Raw genomic sequence first — 27,966 nt, forward strand, 5'->3', positions numbered from 1 at the left:
AACTGTATGTCCATTTGGACCTCGGTTTAGGGAGAGCATTGTCCAAAGAAAGCACATTATTAAGGTGATTAGATATTTATACTTGATAACTGGCAAACACCTATTGTTGGCAGACAAAAGTTGGTTTCAACCGATGCGCTGGCTTTCTGAATCAGATGGGCAAATTATTGGTCTCAGGGTTCTCTTTCAATTTCAATGTATAGATTGGATCATGTATGGAACAAATTCTTACTTAAGCAAAAGTCTATATCTTAAGTAATTTGCAAACAAGATTCCTCAGTCTCTGGTAAATGTGTTATTATGGGTCACGAGCATTTAATGTTGTTACTGAAGCTCTCCGCAATAGATTAATGAGGAAAACAATTGGGTGATCCAAATTGGATTAAGGAGCCGTGATCACCTGCAGAAGAAATGACCAGAGCCTGAGAAGTATTGTAGAGTAGGGAAACACATTTTCTTCTCCCTCATTCAAAGACAAGATTCTAAATCGTCATCTTCATTCATCATGTAAGAAGGAGATTTCAATGCATTTTCTGCTTTAACCAATGGTGTAATTCCTGGCACCATTAAGATATACTTGTCTATAATATACAGAAATTATATATAGAACAGAACACAGCTGATGATTTCAACCTGTGCTGACTAGATCGTAAAACTCTATTGCGGGAGAGGACCAGGTTGCTAACTTAGTAGAAAAAGCCCCCCAGGACCTGAACTCTGTAAGAGCAATTCTAGCACGTAAAGAAAATCTGTCATAGGAACACCTTTCCTAGTAATGAGGTGGGTTACTCTTCACAGTGGTGAGGAAAGTGTATTCTACCATGAATCCAAACATATTTCCTCTCCTAAATTTTCCGTTCTACTCCCCGTCCTTTCTGCTTGTAGCTCATTACAAAATGTTATTAGGAGCCAAATGTCAACTCTTGAAGTGCAAGGACCATTGATCACTGTAGCAGCTAAAAGTCCTCATGTAAATTTGCCCTGTGTGCCTTCTTCTAAAACATGTAGGCTTCATGATTATCCTATTCCTTATATCATGACTTTTAAGGCTCTATGTAATTTGTCCTTCAAATATTTCTCTGACGACATTTCTACAATCTCCCCCTCACTCACCCTACTTTAAGCACACTTGATTTTCATCAAACATATTAAGCATATTCCCAACTTTAGACCTTTGGACATGCTATTTCCTGTGTCTGGAAAGCTCTCCCTGTATATCAGTGGAGAGCTTGGTTCTTCATTCTATTCACTCTTTGATCATTTTTCCTCCCCTGACCACGATATATGAAAAGGCAGCTCTGTCATTTCTATTTCCTTCCCATGATTTGTTTTTCTTCATAGTTCTTACCTCCACTAGGCATAAAATTATTATAGGTTTATTTTTTTAATTGTCAGTCTCCCCCTAGGAGAATGTAAGGATCTACAAGGGCAAGGGATTTGTCAATTTGATCCACTACTATATACCTAATCCTGGACCAGTGCCTGGAACACAGCAACTTCTCAATAAATATAAGTTGAGTAAATAAACAGGAAAAATAAAATTGTAAACAGATTTTACATTTGCATCAGGAGATGCATTACATTTGCACTAGGTAGTACAAGACATTACCTGAAAAACACATTAAATTCACAGATGTACAATATCAGACTAGGAGTGAATTTTTTATTTTTAATATCTTTATTGGAATATAATTGCTTTACAATGGTGTGTTAGTTTCTGCTTTATAACAAAGTGAATCAGCTACACATATACATATATCATCATATCTCCTCCCTCTTGCGTCTCCCTCCCACCCTCCCTATCACACCCCTCTAGGTGGTTACAAAGTGCCGAGCTGATCTCCCTGGGCTATGTGGCTGCTTCCCACTAGCTATCTATTTTACATTTGTTAGTGTATATATGTCCATACCACTCTCTCACTTCATCCCAGCTTACCTTTCCCACTCTCTGTGTCCTCAAGTCCATTCTCTAGTAGGTCTGCGTCTTTACTCCCATCCTGCCCATAGGTTCTTCAGAACCTTTTTTTTTCTTTAGATTCCATATATATGTGTTAGCATATGATATTTGTTTTTCTCTTTCTGACTTATTTCACTCTGTATGACAGTTACTAGGTCCATCCACCTCACTACAAATAACTCAATTTTGTTTCTTTTTATGGCTGAGTAATATTCCATTGTATATATATGCCACATCTTTTTTATCCATTCATCTGTTGATGGACACTTAGGTTGTGTCCATGTCCTGGCTATTGTAAATAGAGCTGCAATGAACATTGTGGTACATGACTCTTGTTGAATTATGATTTTCTCAGGGTATATGCCCAGTAGTGGGATTGCTGGGTTGTATGGTAGTTTTACTTTTAGTTTTTTAAGGAATCTCCATGCTGTTCTCCATAGTGGCTGTATCACTTTACATTCCCACCAACAGTGCAAGAGGGTTCCCTTTTCTCCACACCCTCTCCAGCATTTATTGTTTGTAGATTTTATGGTGATGGCCATTCTGACTGCTGTGAGGTGATACCTCATAGTTTTGATTTGCATTTCTCTAATGATTAGTGATGTTGAGCATCCTTTCACGTGTTTGTTGGCAATTTGTATATATTCTTTGGAGAAAGGTCTGTTTACATCTCCTGTCCATTTTTGGATTGGATTGTTTGTTTTATTGATGTTGAGCTGCATGAGCTGCTTGTAAATTTTGGAGATTAATCCTTTGACAGTTGCTTCATTTGCAAATATTTTCTCCCACTCTGAGGGTTGTCTTTTCGTCTTATTTATGTTTTCCTTTGCTGTGCAAAAGCATTTAAGTTTCATTAGGTCTCATTTGTTTATTTTTGTTTTTATTTCCATTTCTCTAGGAGGTGGGTCAAAAAGGATCTTGCTGTGATTTATGTCATACAGTGTTCTGCCTATGTTTTCCTCTAAGAGTTTGATAGTGTCTGACCTTACATTGAGGTCTTTAATCCATTTGAGTTTATTTTTGTGTATGGTGTTAGGGAGTGTTCTAATTTCATTCTTTTACATGTAGCTGTCCAGTTTTCCCAGCACCACTTATTGAAGAGGCTGTCTTTTCTCCACTGTATATTCCTGCCTCCTTTATCAAAGATAAGGTGACCATATGTGAGTGGGTTTATCTCTGGGCTTTCTATCCTGTTCCATTGATCTATTTTTCTGTTTTTGTGCCAGTACCATGTAGTCTTGATTACTGTAGCTTTGTAGTATAGTCTGAAGTCTGGGATCCTGAATGCTCCAGCTCCATTTTTCTTTCTCAAGATTGCTTTGGCTATTCAGGGTCTTTTGTGTTTCCATACAAATTGTGAAATTTTTTGTTCTAGTTCTGTGAAAAATGCCAGTGGTAGTTTGATAGGGATTGCATTGAATCTGTAGATTGCTTTGGGTAGTTTAGTCATTTTCGCAATGTTGATTCTTCCAGTACAGTAACATGTATATCTCTCCATCTGTTTGTATCATCTTTAATTCCTTACATCAGTGTCTTCTGGTTTTCTGCATACAGGCCTTTGGTCTCCTTAGGTATGTTTATTCCTAGGTATTTTATTCTTTTTGTTGCAATGGTATATGGGAGTGTTTCCTTATTTCACTTTCAGATTTTTCATCATTAGTGTATAGGAATGCAAGAGATTTCTATGCATTAGTTTTGTATCCTGCTACTTTACCAAATTCTTTGATTAGTTCTAGTAGTTTTCTGGTAGCACCTTTAGGATTCTCCATGTATAGTATCATGTCATCTCCAACAGTGACAGTTTTACTTCTTCTTTTCCAATTTGGATTCCTTTTATTTCTTTTCCTTCTCTGATTGCTGTGACTAAAACTTCCAAAACTATGTTGAATAATAGTGGTGAGAGTGGACAACCTTTTCTCATCCTGATCTTAGTGGAAACGGTTTCAGTTTTTCACCATTGAGAAAGATGTTGGCTGTGGGTTTGTCGTATACAGCCTTTATTATGTTGAGGTAAGTTCCCTCTAGGCCTACTTTCTGGAGGGTTTTTATCATAAGTGGGTGTTGAATTTTGTTGAAAGCTTTTCCTGCATCTATTGAGATGATCATATGGTTTTTATTCTTCAATTTGTTAATATGGTGTATCACACGTTAATTGATTTGCATATACTGAAGAATCCTCGCATTCCTGGGATAAACCCCACTTGATCCTGGTGTATGATCCGTTTAATATGCTGTTGGATTCTGTTTGCTAGTATTTTGTTGAGGATTTTTGCATCTATGTTCCTCAGTGATATTGGCCTGTAGTTTTCTTTCTTTGTGACATCTTTGTCTGGTTTTGGTATCAGGGTGATGGTGGCCTCGTAGAATGAGTTTGGGAGTGTTCCTGCCTCTGCTCTATTTTTGAAGAGTTTGAGAAGGATAGGTGTTAGCTCTTCTCTAAATGTGATAGAATTTGCCTGTGAAGCCATCTGGTCCTGGGCTTTTGTTTTTTGGAAGATTTTTAATCACAGTCTCAATTTCAGTGCTTGTGATTGGTCTGTGTATATTTTCTATTTCTTCCTGGTTCAATCTCAGAAGGTTGTGCTTTTCTAAGAATTTGTCCATTTCTTGCACGTTGTCCATTTTGTTGGCATATAGTTGCTTGCATTAATCTCTCATGATCGTTTGTATTTCTGCAGTATCAGTTGTTACTTCTTTTTCATTTCTAATTCTATTGATTTGAGTCTTCTCCCTTTTTTCTTGATGAGTATGGTTAATGGTTTATCAATTTTGTTTATCTTCTCAAAGAACCAGCTTTTAGTTTTATTGATCTTTGCTATTGTTTCCTTCATTTCTTTTACATTTATTTCTGATCTGATCTTTATGATTTCTTTCCTTCTGCTAACTTTTGGGTTTTTTTGTTCTTCTTTCTCTAATTGTTTTAGGTTTAAGGTTAGGTTGTTTTTTTGGGATGTTTCTTGTTTCTTGAGGTAGCATTGTATTGCTATAAGTTTCCCTGTTAGAACTAATTTTGCTGCATCCCATAGTTTTGGGGTGGTTGTGTTTCCATTGTCATTTGTTTCTAGGTATTTTTTGATTTCCTCTTTGATCTCTTCAGTGATCTCTTTGCCATGTGTTTGTATTTTTAACAGATTTTTTCCTGTAATTGATATCTAGTCTCATAGCATTGTAGTTGGAAAAGATACTTGATACGATTTAAATATTCTTAAATTTACCAAAGCTTGATTTGTGACCCAAGATATGATCTATCCTGGAGACTGTTTCCCTGAGCACTTGAAAAGAAAGTGTATTCTGTTGTTTTTGGATGGAATGTCCTATAAATATCAATTAAGTCCATCTTGTTTAATGTATCATTTAAAACTTGTGTTTCCTTACTTATTTTCATTTGGGGTGATCTGTCCATTGGTGAAAGTGGGGTGTTAAAGTCCCCTACTATGAATGTGTTACTGTCGATTTCTCCTTTTATGGATGTTAATATTTGCCTTATGTATTGAGGTGTTCCTATGTTGGGTGCATAAATATTTACAATTGTTATAACTTCTTTTTGGATCGATCCCTTGATCATTATGTAGTGTCCTTCTTTGTCTCTTGTAATAGTCTTTATTTTAAAGTCTGTTATGTCTGATGTGAGAATTGCTACTCCAGCTTTCTTTTGGTTTCCATTTGTATGGAATATCTTTTTCCATCCCCTCATTTTCAGTCTGTATGTGTCCCTAGGTCTGAAGTGGGTCTCTTGTATACAGCAAATATATGGGTCTTGTTTTTGTATCCATTCAGCCAATCTGTGTCTTTTGGTGGGAGCATTTATTCTATTTACATTTAAGGTAATTATCGATATGTATGTTCCTATTCCCATCTTCTTAATTGTTTTGGGTTTGTTATTGTAGGTCTTTTCCTTCTCTTGTGTTCGGATCGGCACCGATCCTCTGTGTGGGAATCTCTCTGCTTTGCCCTCCGCACCCCTGTTGCTGTGCTCTCCTCTGTGGCTCCAAAGATTCCCCCCTGCCATCCCCCGTCTCCACCAGTGAAGGGGCTCCTAGTGTGTGGAGACCTTTCCTCCTTCACAGCTCCCTCCCACTGGTGCAGGTCCCATCCCTATCCTTTTGTCTCTGTTTTTTCTTTTTTCTTTTGCCCTACCCAGGTATGTGGGGAGTTTCTTGCCTTTTGGGAGGTCTGAGGTCTTCTGCCAGCGTTTAGTAGTAGGTGTCCTGTAGGAGTTGTTCCACATGTAGATATATTTCTGATGTATTTGTGGGGAGGAAGATGATCTCTACGTCTTACTCCTCTGCCATCTTGAAGGTCTCCCCTAGACTAGGAGTGAATTTCAATTGAATTACTTGATGAGAAGAGTAGAATAATTTAACATTGACTTCTGTTAGGTTTCTGTTTAACAAATATGTCAATATTTTTTTGTCATCTGTCGCTTTGTGTTACATCAAGAATTCTGAACTCAATATATCAACTTGTCCTGTGAATATGTCACCAGTTCTATTTTGTTTTCAGGTCACCAATTATGAAAACATTACAGGAGGAGGAAACAGTGCACTCTATTCTCACATGCAGTTCAATCCATTTAAAATCGAGGACAAAGACTTTTTACTTTTCAATCTAGAGTCTCCTTAAAACAAAAGGCAAAGAGTACGAAGTGGCTCTGTATCAGCCCATTTCAGAAAAATATACTTGAAACACTTGACCTTAAAATCGGCCATGAGCTCGGAAGATTAGCGATAGAATGAGAGTCAGGCAGAAATGTGAAGTGGACGTGGATTCTCTCTAAGATCCTCCCTATATTTAGGTTTCTTCTGTACTTCAGATGCCCCATTTCTGGTGGCTTGTTTCGCAAAGTTTATGGCTTCTATATCATTCACATCTCCATCTCGACGTTTCTCTGCTGGAATCTCTTTTAGAATCTAGAGAATTGATGACAATAAATTACAACTTTTAATAATATTAATAATAATTTTCAAATATGGTAATTCAGATAATCACTAATTTGTAATTGTTCAGATAATTTAGATATTAATAATTACTTTGATAAATCAATTTTTTGCTACTGGGCTGATGTACTAATGAGAAAGGGTCTGAAGTCTGCCACCCAGTTAACACACGTGGCTTCTCCCAGCCTTCTGATTGTCTATTTGGTAGTACTGATACTCAGAGTTATTTATTGAATGCTTGACAATGGTCTTGTGGTACTAGCAATCTAGATCTTATTAAGGATGTAGTCATAAGCTTATATGGAGAATTGGCCAGGCCGTAGGTGGTAAGAAAAGTTAGGACTTACGAAATAGGTGGGAAGAAACCATATGAGAGACTGAACTACACCTCTGATTCTCCCAAATAGAATAAGATTGTTCATCTTCCCATGCATCATTTTTCCAGAAAGCAATTCATATTATGATTGTCTCACATAGAATCAAATTTAGTGAAGAGGATAGTTTTTAGTTCTGATATGTCAATATTTAGAAAAAACAACTGAACACTGGCAATGATAATTTCTATAGAGCTTTTAGCTTTGCATCAAAATTCATCTCTGTACTATCTTAGGTGGCAGAGATCTTAGCTAGGGACCAACTGTCTCCACTGCTGATGCCCAGATAGAGGTAATGCATAGGAGGAGCAGGCACCAGAAGTCAACTTGCATGAGGGACCGAGGAAACGTATAGGGCACACTTGCTCCATTAACAAAGTAGCTCCTGATTACATTAGTAGTCACTGATGTCTGGCTCTCTAGTCAGTCATCCTCTGGCTACATCGGAGTCCAGCAAGAGGTAGTTGTGAGCTCTAGTTGCAGATCTGCTATTGACTCAGAGTAAAGACTTGGACACTGACTTTATTTCTTGACCTTTTCCCCCACCAAGATGAAGAGAATATCTTTCTGGTATACATTTCAGTAATCTTCTGAAGAAATAAAAACTAGATAACATAATGATCCAAACAAGAGTAGGCAGTCTACAATTTAAAGTCACAGATAAATCTGTTATATATTGTCAGAATGGTGAAATCATTTTATTAATAATGTGGTTTTTCAACATGGTCTAAATGTGGTTTTTTCTTTTTTTTTTTTTTTGCGGTACGCGGGCCTCTCACTGCCGTGGCCTCTCCCGTTGCAGAGCACAGGCTCCGGACGCGCAGGCCCAGCGGCCACGGCTCACAGGCCCAGCCGCTCCGCGGCATGTGGGATCCTCCCGGACCGGGGCACGAACCCGTGTCCCCTGCATCGGCAGGCGGACTCTCAACCACTGCACCACCAGGGAAGCCCCCTAAATGTGTTTTTGTGTCATTTTAGGAGTAGTAGCATGGATCTTACACTCGTTTCCCATTCCTTTCTCTTTTCTTTCTTTTTTTTTGGTATCCCCCCGCCCCGCCCCTCCCCCGCCTTCTTCAGTCAATTTCCTTCAGGCTTTTCATTTCCCTGTCAGTGATACCCTTCCTGCATTAGAGTCAGGAAAAGTGGGATTTCTCATATCAACTCCAGACAGCATCTTGTTTTTGCGCCTTTCTTAAAGGATAGAGAAGGTGACTTGCTTCCTCATATCTAATTTAAGATGTTGATTTGCAAAGAAATCTTAAAGCAGCAATTTCTATTTCTTATGCTGAGTTTCAGAGGTTGGTTGCGTATCTATTTTTGTGAGTTTGTAAAGGGAGGTAAGTCTCTGAACAGATTGGGAACTAGAGATTCTATAGGCTTTAAAAAAGAAAAACTCTCATTTTTGCTAGAGGAGTTAGCTGATTTTAAAACCTAAAATGAGCCTCATATTTCTGTTCCTTTGGGGCTTATTCTGCATCTTTTGATGACCGATACGTGCAGTTCCATGTTCTTCTCAGCTTTAGTGCCTCTTCCTCACACAGCTGTCAGTGGTGCAGATTGTGGGCTTATCTGTGGGCAGGAGAGCCCTCTGGGTGGGCACTGTCTGTGCCCTCGAAGGCAGATGGCGCTCAGGGGATGGAGCAGGCGCTTTTTCGCTGTCCTCCCACTCTACTCTCTAATAAAGATTCATCCTTGGTGTCTGCAGCACAGACATGGGGAGGTTGATTAGCCTACGGGTTCCATTCTCTCTGTTTACAAAGAAAATAAAGTTTATATGGAAGTGATGCAAATGGATAATTTAGAGTAATGAACCATGCAGGAAAGGAAGGTTGATGATGTAGACAAGCCTGGAATGAATGGAAGCTTGAAAAATAATTGCTAAAGAAGTATGGGAAAAAAACAAAACAAACAAACAAACAAAATGACCCAGCAATCCCACTATTGGGCATATACCCTGAGAAAACCATAATTCAAAAAGAGTCATGTACCACAATGTTCATTGCAGCTCTATTTACAATAGCCAGGACATGGAAGCAACCTAAGTGTCCATCGACAGAGGAATGGATAAAGAAGATGTGGCACATATATACAATGGAATGTTACTCAGCCATAAAAAGAAACAAAATTGAGTTATTTGTAGTGAGGTGGATGGACATAGAGTCTATCATACAGAGTGAAGTAAGTCAGAAAAAGAAAAACAGATACCATATGCTAACACATATATATGGAATGTAAAAAAAAAAAAAAGGTTCTGAAGAGCCTAGGGACAGGACAGGAATAAAGACGCAGATGTAGAGAATGGACTTGAGGACACGGGGAGGGAGAAGGGTAAGCTGGGACGAAGTGAGAGAGTGGCATGGACATATATACACTACCAAATGTAAAACAGATAGCTAGTGGGAAGCAGCCACATAGCACAGGGAGATCAGCTCGGTGCTTTGTGACCACCTAGAGGGGTGTGATAGGGAGGGTGGGAGGGAGACGCAAGAGGGAGGGGATGTGGGGATATATGTATATGTGTAGCTGATTCACTTTGTTATACAGCAAAAACTAACACAACATTGTAAAGCAATTATACTCCAATAACGATGTTAAAAAAAAATAGTATGGAACTGTCTCCAAATGTCCTTTCCAAGAGCAAATTTACAATCCTGAATGAGTCCTAATGCAGACATTATTTGATAGTTGTGATCAAATGAATTACAAGCTTTGGGGCATTACCCGTCTCAGAAGCCAAGGTTATTTAGGTTAAATTAACTTCTAAATGTGCATTTACCTCTTTCACCAGGTACTGAAAAGCACAAAACACAAAAGCATGACAGTCTAGTATCTAGCGTGTATCTAGTGTGAATCTAGTAGAAATAGCTGTTCTTAAGTAATACCTATTCTTAGATAATGCTTAAGTCTATTACAAATTTGCTCCCCGTCCATGTAACTTCTTCATCAATATCAACAGAATATATTTTACTTTGAGCTAGAGAGAGAGAGATGGAATAATGGATACAGTAGGAAGGCCAAGAAAAGAGAAGATTCTATTTGAAATGGTTAAGGGGAAGCAACCGCTTAAAAAAGAAATGAGACTTTGGAAATGGTGTATGCTTCAGTAGAGAGGAGAGGTGGTGATTTATTTTTTTTCCTCCATGGTTACAATTCAATAAAAATTTTCAGCTATTGTTCTGTCTCTCAGCAAGACAAGCCAGAACTACACTGATTTATATATTTGTTGGCATCTGTTCAAGTCCTCCAGTAAGTGGACACCATAATGGAATCAGAAGTGCAAACGATTTACTGGGGGCATTGCCTGTGAAAAATAAAGGAGAGGGGGACAGGTGAGCAAGGAGAGGTTGTAGACTGCACTGCATGCCCAACACCTGTGAAAAAACAGGGAGAAGGAAGAATCATTAGGTTGGAAGAGTGGAAGGCAGTGCCACTCCCAGAAAGCCTTGGTGAGGATGATGGGCCTCCCAAAGCCGACGCTGATTATTAAAGAAGTCCTTTCTCATGCATGTTTTGGGGGGCGTGGCCTCAGTGTGAGCGCCCAAGCTGATGCGGAAACCTGGGATCTGACCTGTCAAAATCCCACGCGCTTCGCAGCAGTTTGTCTCTGAATGACTAATTGAGCCGTGTCCTCCTGTGGCTAACTCACTGTAATTTTATGTTTGACTCCTATTTATTTATTTTTTGGATTTCATTTCTTTTCTAAAAATATATCTTTATTAGAGTATAACTGCTTTACAATGTTGTGTTAGTTTCTGCTGTACAACAAAGTGAGTCAGCTATATGTATACCTATATCCCCATATCCCCTCCCTCTTGTGTCTCCCTCCCACCCTCCCTATCCCACCCCTCTAGGTGGTCACAAAGCACCGAGCTGATCTCCCCGTGCTATGCGACTGCTTCCCACTAGCTAAATAGTTTACAGTTGGTAGCGTATATATGTCAAGGCTACTCTCTCACTACATCCCAGCCTCCCCTTCCCCACACCCCCATGTCTGACTCCTGTTTAAAGTCTAGCAATTTCATGTCCTTTCTCACGCATATTTGCTAGTTTTAGACTTTATGTTCCTGTGTTGAGGCCTGAGAGTTTTAGTAAATGTTTCATTAAGCCTCATCCCTTTATTTCTCTGTCATTGGCATCTGTACCCGAGTTGCTCTGATCATTTGGGCTGTTTCCATGAGACGTATGACTTAAAGAAAATTTGCCTGAGTCGTGACTATGCTCCGTCCCACAGCCGACACCGTGCAAAGTACGGCTCTTTCTGATAATATTTTTCGCTAGCACATAGTCACACACCATTTTTACCATGTAAGTCTATCTTCATCTCTAAGATCAAGCACAGTTGTTAGGAAGGACGACCCTCCCCCCAAACCCCCAAATTGGAGCCTATTTGAGAGGACACAGTGGTGGGGCAAGGGAGGGAATGCTGACTCTGCGTAGGAAGAGTATCAGTGGCTTTTCTGCCCCTAAACCTGGTTCTTCTTCCCAAGATGGTGGTAACAACATTCTAATTCTGATATAGTCCCATCAGGAGGAAGCATCTGCGACCTCAGACTCAGCTCTAAACCCAAGCACACCACTGGGCCAGCATGTGTGAGAGGAATGCAGACACCTGCATGTCTGAGCCTGCAGACATGCAGACACCTGCATATCTGAGCCTGCAGACACCTACGGTGTTTCACCTGCTTCTAAAAAGTAGTGAATCAGTAAAGCTGGATAGCGAGGCAGATTTAAGTTGCCCTGAAGTGACTCCTGGGCTTTGCTCACTTCTTCTTATTAGGGCTCACCAGGATGGAATATTTTCACTCTGGGAGGAAAGAACAGTGAAGAAGGATCAGGAAGGCAGTTTTTAGCATTGAAATGATACCTTTCTAGATTTTGTAAAAAATGCGTATTTTGGGTGGTTTGAAGGCAAGAACTTAAAAAACTGATATTGGGATGGCTGCTTTGAACAAGTTTCCCACTCCAACGTAGCTTGCTTTAGAATTTAGCCTCATGTCCACTAAAGCCAGCCCTTCCATCCTTCATCCCAGAATCGAATCTGGATCTATGTACTACACAATACTTATTTGTGCAGATCCAGGGTTTCTTCCAAATAACTTGGCCAATCCCCTCTGAATGGGTAAGGATGCTTTCCAAAGATGAAAATTCCTGGAGTAAAAGTAAATTACTAAGAACCTTAAGATGATTAGTGTCCATACAACTGGTATTGAAAAGAGTTCAGTTAATTAAAAAAATGTTTTTGAGACTTGATTCCGAAAAGCAATTGGTTATTCTGTTATGGGATGCAGAATCAGAAAATTAATTGATACTACTACTAGTTTTTATCCGTATCATTTCGAAATTAAGCTACCGCTAAGTCTATTAGGTGAGAATCATACCTATCTGTTCTCTTCACTGCAGAGTGAAACCGCTCGTCAAAGGGTTGTGTCAGGTTGGTGCCCAGGGCAAAGGTTTACTGTTGTAACAATTCTGTCAAAGCAAGTTTGGGGCCTGACAGCTCATTCCTTGAAATATTGCTGGTGGGCATCAGCTCAATAAGGGGCTCTAGTGTGGGTCTAGTGCTAAGGTTTACTCAGACACACGGCTAATAGGAAGAAACCTGAATTAGTATTATTTCCATAAAGGGCAGCATTTCTGAGTCCCTCTTCTGATTATGACCTCAGGTAGCCATTTAGCATGCTTCTTAATTGCCCATCTGGCCTTAGAAATACACCATTTCTATTATGAAACAAGGAAGATTCTGCAGTGGAAAAGTTTGAGTATTTCTGGAACTCGGTAGATTTAATACCAGAAGTATTACCCTTGAGTTAAGTGTTCAACAGTTAGGTGTGTTCAACAGCTTAGGTGAACCTAAGGTTTTTATTTGAAATTGTATTCCCTAATGGAGTTAATGAAACTATACTGCTGGAGAAATTAAGTTGATTCTTTATGACAGCACACATAAAAGCAGGTCTTCATTTTACTTCCTTACCAAATCTCTAAATTGAGGCCTTAGTTTGCTCTGTTTAGTTTGCTATTCTCCTTTTGGCACTTGGTGGAATAGTACATATTTAAAGACTGGTATTTTGGAACTCTGTAAACCACATAAGTGTTTTTGCTGGGAGAAGTTATTTCTGTTAGTTGCTTTCTTTACTTACAAGTTGACGGTAAAACATCATGAAGTTTATGCCCTATATAAATTGCTTTAATTATGTTGGGTTTATGTAACTTCTTGTTTGTATAGGCTAAATGTGTGCATGAAATTTTTGCTAAAAACTTGAGAAGCTGGTTGAACGTCACAGTAAATAAATCCAACCATATTTAAATCAAAGTATTTACTCTTTTGGTTTTCCTTAAGTCTCGATCACGAAGATCATTGTCTTTGCATGATGATACTTCATTTTGGTAATTAAGTGGGAGGAACAGGCCAGTATTCTCGTCAAAGCAATCCCAGATGGCAAGTGTAATTCTTAGACTTTCAGTTTACCAACATAAGAATCCTTTCTACCCTCTCCTCTGTCCTACAGAAACAAACATGGCCCAGATGCCGTGATAAATGTGTGGGATTCATCCTATATTTTTGCAGGAACATTTGTCATGGCCAACTCTAATTTAAGACCAAGAAATGCTTTCAGCTGCTTCTATCCAGTTGCTAAATCAAATGACAGTATCAGAAAGAAATTCGAGGAATTTTGAAATGACTGAGAAGCTAATATATAATGAAAATCCCAGTAGAAAATTAAAAAGCCAGCATAATACCTATAACACACATTTTTGTTTGCCCAGTGACCTACAGGCAAATTGGACTGTCAAATGTAATAAAACTTTAAGGAAGTTTAAAAATCGTATCATTGCCCACTTTAATTACACTGATTGCTGTCTACTCAACTGATAAGACAGTTGCACACAGTGTTTAAGCCCCTCTGGACAAACTCATTTTAGAGAGTATCTCTTTGTCCTTTCTGTTTTAATGTCCTTCCATTGAACTTACCTTAGTTGTTTTACAGGACATTGAACATGAATAGAACTGAAGACATGTCACACCTGCTTTTCCTATTTATATACATTTCAGGGTTGGTGATGGTGTTGTTATGGTGAAAATCCAGATCTCCTAAAAACTCTTGTGTTACTACGTAGTACCTAATTCTTGGTTTGTCAAGGACTCAATTTAATTTATTTTGGTAAATATTTATAGAGTATTCAAAAAGTGGCCTGGTTGATGGTAGGAGGGACATTTTACTCATGGTTGATAACAAGATAAAGTGTTGGGGAGAAGAGGATAAGATAGAAAGTACTTAGCTTCTTAGGGTAATCCCACTCTGCCCTGTGCTCTCTGTTCATTTGCATGCTTCTATCTACCAAGTGGGTTCTTATTCATATGCTTTCTATATGCAAAAGCTTGGGTTGGGTGGGTGAAAATGTCATATGAGCAGTTATCTAGGAAAGGATTTGAGTTACAGATATATAATGAGCTTGTTATATGATAAGTGGTTCATAATTATCATTAGTAATAAATTAACATATATATAGGACTTCTGTAACACAGTACCATAAACTGGGGGCTTAAAACAACAGAAACGTATTGCCTCACAATTCTGAAGGTCAGAAGTTTGAAAGTAAGATGTTGCCAGGGCCATGTTCCCTCAGAAACCTCTCTGGGAGATCCTTCTTTGGCTCTTCCTGTCTTGGTGGCCCTTGGCTTGCAGCACATCACGTTCTTCCCTCCAGAGTCTGTGTCTTTACGTGGTGTTCTCTCCCTGTGCGCCTCTGTCTCCTCTTCCTAAAAGGACACCAATCTTATTGGATTAAGGGCCCACCCTACACCAGTATGACCTCAACTTATCTTGATAACATCTGCAAAGACTCTTTCCAGATAGGGTCACCTTCACAGGTCCTGGGGGTTAGGACTTCATATCTTTTAGGGGGATACATCGAAACCAGAATCTCTGTGTTTTGATTTCTCCAGTCTAGAGTGTTGGTTACGAGCACAGAAACAAACCTGACCATCTGAGCAAATGGGAATTTATTGTGAAGATATTGGAAATGACATAATAAATGGGACCCTGGGGGACTGAACTAGGAGAATGGGCAGGAAATAGGGGTCCTCTGAGGGATAAGCAGGCAGAACTGCAGCCAAGGTCATGCCACAAAAACAGTCTGACCTCTATCCTGTCCCTGCATGATGATTAATTTGACCTCAACTGTTGAATCAGCATCCCAGGAATGAGTGATGGACAGAATTTAGGAAACTGTGTCAAGGGCAAATTGAAGAAGAATATACCACTCTCATCTTATGAAGAGGGAGGCTGCAGTGGGAGTGAGCAAATTGGAATGATTTTCTTCTGAAAATCACTGGGAGTGATTTCAAAATCATAGTCAGTTGGGAATTTTCTCAAAATGATGATGGTAGTGCTAATAGCAAGAGGGGAGGGAGATTCAGATACTGGATAGCTAAATATGACAAATGTTTGTTGCCAGGAGGAAAGGTCTGTGGCACCAAACTAAATATTCAGTTTCTCAGGGATTACAAAGATCCTCAAGTTCATAAATAAGAAAGATTAGGCTTTTTTTGGCCAATATACTAGTTGTAAATTCTATCTCAGGTTAGCTTTAACTGACGTCTTTGACCACAAATGAGTATAAACATTAGTCTGTATATTTGTTCAGTACTTGCATTACTTCTTAAATGAACTCTTTGTTGCTGTCCTTTGGGAACTTACCACTGGAATCTTGATGCTTTTCTTACGAATTTGAATGAGATCTTTATACATTAGAGATGCAAGTATTTCTTCCAATGTGTCCTTATCATTTTAATTTAGGTTCTGCTACTTTTCATAATATAGCTTTTCTTTTTGGTTTTATATGCATTTTAATACAGTAAACTGATATTAAGAAGGATCTGTGGTAGATTTATTGTATTAAGAGGCCTGATTTTTTTTCACCCCTCCGTGAAGAATTATAGTTGATTAAAAAATTAATCCTTTTAAAAAAAATTATAGTTGATTTACAATATTAGTTTCAGGTGTACAACATAATGATTGAATATTTTTATAATTATACTCCATTTAAAGTTATATTGGCTCTATTTGCTGTGCTGTACAATATATCCTTGTAGCTTTATTTATTTTATACATAATAGTTTATACCTCTTAATGCCCTATCCCTATCTTGTCCCTCCTCCTTTCTCTCTCCCCACTGGTAACCACTAGTTTGTTCTCTATATCTGTGAGTATGTTTCTGTTTTGTTATATTCATTTGTTTGCTTTATTTTTTAGATTCCACATATAAATAATATCATACAGTATTTGTCTTTCTGTGACTTACTTCACTAAGCATAACACCCTCCAGGTCCATCCATGTTGTTGCAAACGGCAAAATTTCATTCTCTTTTCATGGCTAATATACCACTATATATATATCTTCTTTATCCATTCATCTGTTGATGGACAGTTAGGTTGCTTCCACATCTTGGCTATTGTAAATAATGCTGCATTGAACATTGGAGTGCATATATCTTTTCTAATTAGTGTTTTTGTTTTCTTCCTTCATGTATCCACATCCTTTACTTTTTATTCTCTTTTTATTCTCTCCCATATTGACTTTGGGTCAGCCACGTGACTTACTTTGGGCAGTGGCATGCAGTAAAAGTGGCAACAACAGAGGCTTCAAACAACAGGAAAAGTATTTGTGCAATTGTCATCTCTCTCCTGCTCTCTTCAGTTGCTCTAAGACTGTGCTAGGTCTACGCTGCAGGTGGATGGGAAACAGTGCAGGGTCAAGTTGTGAAGTGCTAGCCCAGGTCATCCCAGATTAGCACAGCCAGCTGACCCCTAGATATGTGAGCAAACCCAGATAAGATCAGCAGAGCCACCTACATAACCCAAAGGTTAGTGTAGTCATGGGCGGGAGTTCAACAGCAAGCCCTCACATACTTTTGAGTTAACTAAGGTTCACAGCGCATAAGAAGGGGGTTTTACGGTTGTTTTCTATGCAGCCTGTTTGTAGAATAGGCAATTGATAAAGTGTCCATTTTAAAATCACCAACTATGATTGTGTTATTTGTGCTCCATGTTGTTGGCTGATATTAGTGGAAGGAAACTGTTTTTAAAAATGTGTTAAAATCAGGGGCTTCCCTGGTGGTGCAGTGGTTGAGAGTCCGCCTGCCGATGCAGGGGACATGGGTTCGTGCCCTGGTCTGGGAGGATCCCACATGCCGCGAAGCGGCTGGGCCCGTGAGCCATGGCCGCTGAGCCTGCGCGTCCCGAGCCTGTGCTCCGCAACGGGAGAGGCCACAACGGTGAGAGGCCCGCGTACCGCAAAAAAAAAAAAAAAAAAAAAAAGGTTAAAATCTAATGCTGATGTTGGTCAAATATTAACATTCCATTGTATCGCCATGCCCTAGCGTGCACTGGGTGGGTAAATTTGTATGGATAAAAATGAGAACAGTACAAAAAAATATTCCATGATGGACTGATTTAGTGAGGATCAAAGGATTCTTCATGCGGTAAATCTGTATGAGAGAGGGGATTGCTGGCTAAAGAAGAATACAGACATCTTAAAGGCGAAAGTTAAATGTATTTTCAATAAGGGATGATGAATACAGTGTCCAATCTGCTATTATCCCCTCTCTGTGGAGAACAAAGATGTAACAATGTTGTGCTAAAAGGTCAGTGTCATATTTTTCTGGCAACACTGATAAGGTCATGCCCTTTCCCCTGAGGACATCAAACCCAGTGCTTAGGGACTGTCAGGTAACTCATCATTTCAAGAAGAGCTTATTCCCAGCTGTCTATTGTTTCTTCATCAAACCCATAATGGCCCTTGATCTTAAGAAAATCTTAGTATTTAGTCCAGAGGTAAATAAAATGGATCAGAAGGCTATACCAAGTTTCCTCACTGGACCACTGCATTTGATTGACAGAACTCTCCTTTAAGTGCTAGTGTCAGGAATGTCAGGAATGTCTGCTCAGCCTCACAGCCTAGGAAGGAAAATACATCTGAGCAAATGATATTGTGACTCAAACTAACCTGGGTCACCCATTAGTATTCAATTCATTGACTTTTTAAAAAACTTTTTTTTTTTTACCTTTGTGTATCCACTATATATATATATATATATATATATATATGTAAATTTTTTTTTTTTTTTTTGCGGTTCGTGGGCCTCTCACTGCTGTGGCCTCTCCCGTTGCGGAGCACAGGCTCCGGACACGCAGGCTCAGCGGCCACGGGTCACGGGCCCAGCTGCTCCGCGGCATGTGGGATCTTCCCGGACTGGGGCACAAACCCGCGTCCCCTGCATCGGCAGGCGGACTCTCAACCACTGCGCCACCAGGGAAGCCCTATCCACTATATTTAAAAGCTAAAAAAGTTTTATAATCCAGCCACAGATCTGATAAATGTTTTTTTTGGTGCCAGGCTTTGTAAAGTTTGTTTTTCTGCAATCTGGACCTTCAAAGTATGGTTAAAGTCAGATTATAAGGTTATGAATAATGAGGGTTTGAACATATTTAAAGAGGAAGTAATCATATTCAACAGAATCTAAAAATTTTGTCAAGAAGAGAGCTAACAAAAGAAGAACTAATCAATGAATAATTTAATGCTGTTGCCTTGATTATAGATGTAAGTGAAATTCTTCCTGAATTTGTAACTTGGTATCTTTAGATTTTGATGAAAAAGTGAGTTTAATGAAGGTCATTTGCTTTAACTAAATATTCTTAAGAAATAACTTAAAGAGAATATAAATTCCATAACTAGGTAGTCCATGAATAAAGAAAGGTTTGGCTGTACCTTTGATAATACTGGCATTTAAGTTTACTAAAGTTACTCTGTAAGGTATTATATATATGCTTGGATTATATAAAGTGCAAAAGGATTTTATTCTGATTATAAATATCTGAGTAATCTGATAATATTGTATTAGATTGATTTGAAAGTTGGAGGAGGAATAAGTTACTATTTTATGAAGCAGATAACCCAGATGATAACATTTATTCATTTAACAAACACCAAGTAAGCACCTGAAATGTGAATTGAGTGCCTGAAGTGAAAATTGGGCAGTGGGATAAATAGATTGGAAATTTCAGTCAAGAAAAATGTTATCGGATAAAAACTAGTGAAAAACAGAGTTAAATTAGACCCTTGATGTGACTCAGTGTACTAGTCAGGGTTCCATATAAGAAACAGAAACCATTCTAGATATTTCAATGAAAAAGGAATTTAATACAAGGAATAAAGAGCTTATAAAATCTTTCAAAGAGCTAGAGGAGTTGGCTTAGGTTAACACTACTGTCTCCAAGATCCAGAAGTCAGGAAGCAGTTGTGCTTATTACCACCACCACTGGCACAACTGCCTCAAACCCGTGAAGCTGGTGACTAGACCCTCAGATGTGGATTGCATTGGCCACCACCAACACCACCAACGTGACTCCGACCTCCTGGCCAGCCTCCACAGCAGCAGGGAGGTGCTCTCTCTCTCTCACCTGCATCTTCCATATCTCCCATGAGACCATCTCGTTGGTGGAACGTGTATCACATGGAGCCCCTTCCTGCTGGAGAGCCTGACAAATGTCTGCATTAGCCTCCCAGAACCTTAAGTACAGGGTCTTTATAGAAGGGGATGAAAATGGATGCTAAATGCACATCCTGCACTTTCGGTCTATTTTGAAGACTCATTGTAGCCTCCAGTAAGTTTTTTAGGAGATGAACAAAAATATCAGGAAACTTTCCCCGAACTATTATACATTCACAGGTAAACCTCACAAGTGGCGAAAGCTTAACTGTCAGAATGTGATACAGATCCCCATGGATTAAAGGACTTTAGACATATAGTCCAAAATTTATCTTAAAATAAAAATTTAACTTCCATATTTAGCACAAAGAGAACTATTACCACCTCAATTGTAATGTCCCTAATGATACTGAATCCAGCTTTACTTGTTTATTGTACTTCAAGATAAGTACTGACTAAAGATGATGATGATAATGATAATTCAATGTTTACTGAGCATTTACCAAGTTTCAGGTGTTTCATAAGCATTATTTATTTAATCTTCAAAACTACCCAATGGGGGCTTCCCTGGTGGCGCAGTGGTTGAGAGTCTGCCTGCCGATGCAGGGGACACAGGTTCGTGCCCCAGTCCGGGAAGATCCCACATGCCACGGAGCGGCTGGGCCCGTGAGCCATGGCCACTGAGCCTGCGCGTCTGGAGCCTGTGCTCCGCAACGGGAGAGGCCACGACAGTGAGAGGCCCGCGTACCGCAAAAAAAACCCCCCAAAAAACAAAAAAAAACTACCCAATGAAATGCTACTACTATCAGTTCCATTTTACCCATGAGGAAACTGAGAATTAGATTAATTGACTTGACCAATGTAATACAACCCACGAAACTTTACCCTCCCCTGTCTTCTCCACCTTGGCGAATGATACCATCATCCACAAAACTGTTCAAGTCAAAAAATTCCAGCCTTATTCATATTCTTTTTTCTTACCTCCACATCAAACCCACACCAAGCACTATTGACACTACCACCAAAATGTGTCTAAAATAGTCCCCTCTTTATCACCTCAATTATCACTCTAATCCAAGCCGCCAGTATCTTGTGAATACCACACTAGCCCCCTGACTGTCTGCTCTTGCCTATTTACAATCCATTCTTTGTTCTGCAGTCAGAATGAATTTTTCTGCTTAAAATATTTCAATGGATTTTCACTGCTGCTTTAAAAATGTGCTCCGAGTATTAAATAGAATTTGAAGTACCACTTTGATTACCAGGGAAGTAGTGAGTGATTTAAAAGTTAGAGGATGAAATTTTAGTTTTCTGAATTTTTTGGTTGTTTTGGGTATCATTGCTAGCAGTGTTGGATCCCATGTTGGGTCTGCATAATTCAGAATCCCACATAGGCAAATGTACTGAAAACTTACTAAGTTCAAGAAAGTCATACAGATAGCTTATTATTCACACCACTCTAAAAGGTTCCCATTTCTGTGTTTTCAATGCCAGATGTGTATCTATACTGAGGGATTGTGATATTGGAGAAAAACAGCTAAACACAAATGTAAAAGCAGGTGCAGGTGGCAACAGAAACAGAGAATACTAAGGGAGATATTACAATTTACTGAAACATATCAAAGGAACACAGGGCATTCACATTTCCTGGTGGGTAACTATAAGAAATAGAATAAATCCGTACTATAGAGAAGCACTGTGGATATCTCAAGGAAAGGAATCTTCTCTCAGTAATGCTCTTATTAACGTGTAAAGATAAGAACTGTGTGGGAAGGTCCCACTCGTTCCTGGAACTAGTTTTCAGTAGTTTGCAATATTAAAATTTATATGTTTGGTGGTGTGGTGGACATAATTCTAAGGTGGCACCGTGATTCCTACCCCCTGGTGTCCACACTTGGTGTTAACCGTTTCCCCCATTGTGTGTAGGTAGGACTTTTGACTTGTGACAGAATATGGGAAAGTAAAGGGTTTCTCAGGTATAATTAAGGTCTCAAATCAGTTGAATTTGAGATAATAAAACGACATATCTTGGGTGAGCCTGTCTCTTTCAGGTAAAAGCCCTAAATGAGGGATTGGGCCCCCTTGAGATGAGAGACTCTCGTGGGCTTGATGGAGTAAGATGTTGATGACACCCATGTGGTAAGTTCTCACGTGAGGCCTCTAGGACATGAGGGTGGTCTCCAGCCAGAAAAATAAGGTGCCCTCAGTCATACAGCCACAAGGAAACGCATTATTCTGTTAACAACCTGAAAGCAGATTCTTCCCCATTTGAGCCTCCAGATGAAAATTGAGCCTGGCTGACATCTTGTTTGTAGCCTTGTGAAACCCTGAGCAGAGTACCCAGCTAAGCTATGCCCAGATTCATGACACATCGAAACTTTGAGATCATAAATGTGTTATTTTAAGCTGCCGAGTTTGTGGCAGGTTGTTATATAGCATAGAACACATGTAGCTTCAAAACTAAGAACAAATCTGAGGCTTTGTACTTGGACAATTGATTCCTCTCTGGTTTGTTATATTCTCTCCAGCTTGTTGCCCCTAGTGCAGCTGAAGTGTTCATTTCAAAATGCAAATGTGACATTCTCTTTGCTAAAATCTCATTTATTATTTCCATTGTTTTCTGGAAGAAACAGAATCCTTAATATTGCCCTGCATGATCTATTCTTATCATATTCTGTTTCCCTTTGCCTGCTGTGCTGTGGTCATACTGGCTGTATTTAGGTTCTCAGATGTTGTTTCTTTGTGCCACAGGGCTTTTGCACCTTGCTATTTTCTCTGGTCTTAAACTATTGCTATTCTTTTGTGGTTTAAAAAAAATTTTTTTTCGAAATAATTTTTCTGCCGTATTCCGAAGAATGTTGCTATTTCCCCCGTTTCCATTTCAGAGGCTGAAACATGAGCAGAACCTTCACAGATATTTACTTTTCTGGCTGAAGAACTGGCTTATTCTTTAGGAAAGCATAATGTTTGTTTCTCTATTATCTTTTTCCAGAAGGTGAGGAAGCAGATAGCTCTTATAGTCACAGATGGTTTGTTTTGTTAAATCCTAAAATATCTCGAGACCAAAATCCAATTGCGAAGGTGTATAAACATCTCACTCAAAATAAGCCCTAGAGATCTGCTGTACAACATTGTACCGTATTTTACACTTAAGAATTTAAGAGGATAGACCTAATGTAAGTGTTCTTATAAAATAAAATAAGATGTATATAAAATAAATAAAATATCTCAGTCACAGTACTATAATATACGGAAATCAGGGTGAAGAGAACATATGGTGATCGTAAGTAAGGTTCTTATGCTCTTCAACAGTGTTAATGACAAGTCATCTGCTGGGATTCCCTGAGTCTGCTGATGCAGAAGATCTGGGAGGTACTGGGCATGACTTGTCTGAGTTACAAAACATCTCATTTTGCAACATTATGACAAATGCCAGTGTCTTGCAAGGATGCTTAAGACTCCTGAGGGTGACTGCAGATGCTCTCAATGAGTGCCAGGCATGAATGCCAAAACAGCCTCAGCTTACACTTCCCCGAACCCCTTGCCTTTCTTTTTCTCGAGTGAAGAAAAGAGAAAGTGCTAGTGGCAAAACCATAGCACTTTTTTTTTTTTTTCCCCGGCATGCGGGCCTCTCACTGTTGTGGCCTCTCCCGTTGCGGAGCACAGGCTCCGGACGCGCAGGCTCAGCGGCCATGGCTCACGGGCCCAGCCGCCCCGCGGCATGTGGGATCTTCCCGGACCGGGGCACGAACCTGTGTCCCCTGCATCGGCAGGCGGACTCCCAACCACTGCGCCACCAGGGAAGCCCCAAGGGCAAATTTTGAATGCCAAATAAGTCTCATGCATGCCACCACTCCCCTTACCCTCCTCCATCATTCTTCACGGCAAACATCACTGACTGATTTTGACACTGTTTCCCACTGAACCCAGGTTTCAGACTCCGTCTCAACATATCACAGCAGGCATCCTTCATCCAGTTTTTCTTTTCCCATTAAATGGAAAATGAGACCAGCTTACATATACATAAAATGTAAGTCAGTGTTTTTCAAACAGTATAGATTTCTTTATTGCAGGATTAGTTAGTCTTCAATACTTGGATGTCTAATATGCTCTTCTAAAAGGGACTAAAATACATAGCACTTTCTCATCTCACTTGATCACAGAAACCCTTTTAAATTGAATATGCGCGAGTTCCTTGTAACACAATTTGGGAAATACTGTACTTTACCACTGATGGATATTTCTGCTTGAAGCTTCTCATGTTTATGGGTGATCCAGGTGGTCATTCAACATTTTGTAAACATTGGTTTTGTAAATAATGATGTGGATTTGAATCATAAGCTATAAGGCTGTGCCTAAGAGCCAGTCAGATAACAAGTCAGCCTAGTGTATCACACTGTATTCACATTTAAGAGAGGATTATTTTTTGCCAACTGTCTTCACTGAGAATTTACTTGGAACCAAAAATATACTAAGCACCTATGTCTCATTTAAGCCGAGTGACCGTGTATCTCAGCTTATGCTGGAGGTATGCCTGCCTTTTTTTTTTTTTTATCACAATCATTAGCAGTACTGCATTTTACCATCAAAAGTGTCTTAATAGTGTCCTAGTATTAATTAAATAATATTTTTACTTTTAATTCTCAAACCACCTATGCTGATGTTGGTATTGATAACCCCACTTTACTAATGATTAAATAGGGCTCAGGGAAACTGGAAAACTGGCCTAGTTTACATAGCTAGGATATAGGTGAGTCAATATTCAAACTACGTTGGTCTTTCCTCAAAGTTCATGCTGTTGAATGCAATACTGCACTTCTCATGTAAGCACATGATGTCATTTAATACCTGTAAAATTATGTAAGAATCTGCATTTTGAAGATGAGAATATTGAGGAAATCATATACTGTAATTTATGAATTTGAGGCCTATTTTATTTATTTATTTATTATTGGTTTTGGCCGAGCCTCACAGCTTGCAGGATCTCCGGGATCTCCCCGACCAGGGATCAAACGTGCCCCGTTCAGTGGAAGCACGGAGTCCTAACCACTGGACGGCCAGGGAAGTCCCAGGTCTATTGTATTTAGAATCTTGTTTTTGCTGTCTTTTGTGTGGCAGTCCCTGCCTTTAAAAGTCAGCTCCACAAAATAAGGAAGGCCAACAAGTATGGTTGGCAGGTACAGTTACAGAAAGTACTGCAAGGGGGGCCTCATACCAGCCCTGTGCTAATTAGCTGGGAGTGACTAGATCAGGCTCATGAGCAGACCTCTTTCCTAAATATTTACCCATTTAGAAAAGCAATATGCAGTAAAATTCAGGTAAATCCAAGTTATTAAAATCAGACCCCCTGAGTATTAGAAGAAGGAACTCAGATGAGCAAGTGCTTAGAGCATGAATAGGATATAATAATGACTTAAGTTACAAGGTCATTTTCATTAGAACAATACTGAGAACAGTCTCATTTTCTAAAAATTGGAGTCTCCACAGGTAGCATAATCTAATGTTTGATTTACAAAAATGTATGAGTCATCTATTCTTTTGAGTACTTAATGGTCCATTTAAGTTACGCCATATGCACTTCAAAATATAAACACTGATTTATGCTATCACACGGGTTTCCACTTCCAGATAATTCCATATAAAGTTAACTGTTTTTATTTTAATAACATTCTTTTAAGTGTTAATCCCATTTTACTTTATAGTGTAGATCAGAGTTTCCCAACCTCGAAGTGTTGACATTTTGGACAGGACATTTCTTTGTCTTGTAGTTTATTGGATGTTCATTAGCATCCCTTGTCTCTACACACTAGATGCCAAGAGCACCTTCTCTGAAGTCATGACAGTAAAAAGTGCCTCCAGATATGGCCAGATGCCCTAGTTGAGAACCACTGGCCTAGATGCTGCTGCTTCTTTATCCTAGAAAACTAAGTAGAAAAGAAGGCAATTAATTTTAAACATAAAATTCTTTTGATAACATTTAATACCAGTCCAAATTTCTCTAGAAGTCAGAGTCAAGTAAATTTAAGAGGAAAGGGCTGGTTCTTGTGTACATTAAGAGTAATGGATTGGGAACAAATCCAAATTGAGGAAGGGATGATAGGAAAGATAAGGTATTTTATTACCTACTGGTTGCTCAGGCTTCCAGAATCAGCACAAAATCTTCGGAAGACTTCCCATACAGGTGTTTCCTTTCTGGCAGTGACTAGGGCTCTTAGACAAATGCCCCAAATCTCCAAGGAAAGCTCACATCTTCCTAGTCTACTAGTCTAGATCCTGACATATGATCTCTTCCATCACTAAAAACAAACTTCTGGAGCGTGGCTCAAATTTGATAGACAGTATTCTGTATGTTAAGAATAAAGTCCAGAGATTAAAAAATATTGCTTCCTTCTGGATATTCTTACCTGGGATCATTCCTAAATTTGGATTACCCTTCCTCCGCCTCTGCATTTCTCTACTTTTCATCTCTTCCTTCAGTGCAACAGGCATGATGTGAACTTCTCTGATCCCCCAACTCCAAACTTCTCTGTCTTCTATGATCTGGACAAGCCTAATAAGTCAAGGAGGGGAGGGACCATGGTTCAGGAGTCATAGGGAGGACCTCAGTTATTTTTGGTTTCTTTTCCTCCCTTTCATTGTGATGACAAAGTAATAAGATTTCAAGGACCAGAGTATCTAGGGAAAGAGACTATTAAAGGGGCTTTTTGCCATGGTTTTATTCTAAACTAGCCCAGTTCAGAAGGATAGAACGTAGAGGTGCTGACTTTAGACTTCTTTCCATGTTAAAAAACTGAATAACATTCTTGCTTTATCTCCCACTTCCACCCTGAATTGCGTCTCAGGTAAGAAATGATCTAATTGCTTTGTAATTAGAAAAGCTGACATTTTACCTGTTACTGGATTTCACGTTTTTAATAAGAATAAAATTGACAGTGGAATTGTAGGCACCAGTCACAGGCCTATATGGAAATTCTTACTTTAGAGATAATAGACACATTTGAATTTTATAGATGAAGAAAATTATAGAAAAGCAGTTGGTTTTCCTATTGCTTTTCATGACTCTTTGGGTGGGACAATCCATAGAAATGGGGGCTCAGGATGTGGAAGGGCATTCCATTTCTTGAAAGCTCAGATGTGAAACTATGGACCAAATTTCCAAATGTCATAATCAAGAAGCACCTTCCATTAGGGATTGATCAAACTACTATGTTATTTTTAAAACTTGAGCTTAAGAGTGTTAATGGTCATGAGAAACTTATGGGCAGTGTTTTGCAGAATCACTTAAAATATATATCCCTATAAATCACTGTTTAGAAGCTAGAAAAAAATCATTTGTGTGTTTACTTTATGGGCCCTACACAGTGAAATTAAAAAAATATCTGGTAGGCTTCTCTCTGTAAACTGGTAAGCAGAAGAATTTAGTGGTTAATTCTCATACATTTATTTTGAAAAGTCAGACATAGCTTTAAACATTTATTTAATTTGCAGTGGGTAGAAATCATAGAATGATAAAACCACATTCTATTCTAAGCTTATAAATTGCTTCTAAGAAATGGGATGATGAAATTATAAACCTTTTAATAGAGAATATAGGTTGTGGAAATGTATATTAATTTGAGACACAGAAAGTTAAAAAAATAATGTTCTCAAGGTTATATGCAAACAGGCTCTAAAAAATGGAAGGTTGCTGCAAACATGATGTGACAATAATAATGAGAGCTCTGAATGTGAGAAATTCAGAAAATAGACCACCCACTGGAAAAGCAAATATGTACAAAACAAATTTGTATTTTTTATGCTTATTCTAAGCGTAGCGGGGAGTAAACGATTAAGGTTAGCCCATTAAACAGGCCCAGTAGCTTTGCTACAGAGCATTTAACTTCTCTGCTCTTGTTTTTCTTCCATTTTAAAAATGGGAAATAGCTGCTTCAGTGGCAAAGTGCATTGTAAAACTCAAGAATTTTCAAAGAATTCAATTGCTCTGCAGCATTTAATTTTCATGTTGATACACTCATCTGAAGCAGGTATAATGCCAATAACTTGTGGCAATAACAAGTTCTGAAATTCAAAAGCTTGCTTCTGCTTCCATAGTATAGATTTGTCCTGAAGACAGCAGGCAATCCAATGCAAGCCTGCTTCACCCAGAAGGTGTCTGCAGATTTTTGAGTTTTATTATAATAACCTGAAAATAAGATCACAGGAAATGTA

At 39.0% G+C, this 27,966-nt stretch overlaps 2 protein-coding genes across 6 annotated transcripts in view; one reads left to right on the forward strand and one right to left on the reverse strand.

Moving 5' to 3' along the window:
* The window catches only part of MANBA (mannosidase beta), a 589,447-nt gene extending 569,054 nt beyond the window's left edge, over window positions 1-20,393 (forward strand). The window contains exon 31 of the transcript XR_009564080.1: window positions 20,374-20,393. The gene's annotated coding sequence lies outside the window, so the exon portion shown is untranslated. The remainder of the gene's footprint in view (window positions 1-20,373) is intronic.
* Window positions 20,394-27,224: 6,831 nt separating this feature from the next.
* BANK1 (B cell scaffold protein with ankyrin repeats 1) overlaps window positions 27,225-27,966 on the reverse strand; it is a 358,724-nt gene continuing 357,982 nt past the window's right edge. For all 5 annotated transcript variants that reach the window (XM_060299754.1, XM_030845095.2, XM_030845094.2 and 2 more), the window contains exon 17: window positions 27,225-27,940. The gene's annotated coding sequence lies outside the window, so the exon portion shown is untranslated. The remainder of the gene's footprint in view (window positions 27,941-27,966) is intronic.

The sequence above is a fragment of the Globicephala melas genome, chromosome 5 (assembly GCF_963455315.2).
Source record: "Globicephala melas chromosome 5, mGloMel1.2, whole genome shotgun sequence".
Lineage (NCBI taxonomy): Eukaryota > Metazoa > Chordata > Mammalia > Artiodactyla > Delphinidae > Globicephala > Globicephala melas.